This window comes from Pteropus vampyrus, unplaced genomic scaffold, assembly GCF_000151845.1.
Source record: "Pteropus vampyrus isolate Shadow unplaced genomic scaffold, Pvam_2.0 Scaffold144, whole genome shotgun sequence".
Lineage (NCBI taxonomy): Eukaryota > Metazoa > Chordata > Mammalia > Chiroptera > Pteropodidae > Pteropus > Pteropus vampyrus.
In genome coordinates, this window is record NW_011888925.1 from 861,750 (window position 1) to 862,267 (window position 518).

The window sequence follows — 518 nt, forward strand, 5'->3', positions numbered from 1 at the left end:
GGAGGGTATAAACACTGAAGCTTGAACTTGGTTTAAGAAAACAGGTGTGTCCCTACTTTGGAGACCATTCATGACACAGAGCTCACAACTGGATTTTAAGACCCAAGAGATTGAAAAGGTGATTCCTTTTCCAAGTGTATAAAAACATCCCGAGAGGCCACAGCACCCACGGAGAAAACCTACATGTGTCAGGTCCAAGTAGGACAACAATTCTGAGTCTGGAACATGGACACCATTTCATCTGGACAAGATTTTGTCTTTCAAAGTTGGAGGGATGTTAAATGTCCTACCCTTTGCTACAGTCTCACTGTATAGTTTATCCACAGCTTACTCATTTTTTCTGTAATAAAGAGTTTCTCAGATCAAAATTTCTATTCTAACCTCATTCGGACCATTCCAAAGACATTTAAAATGCTCGAATCCACCACAGCCCCAAGCAAGGTTCCTATGAATTCTCAATTAAGTGAGCTTATAGTTTGTAGAGAGGCAGAGAAACTGCCTCGTTTGGAGACATAAGA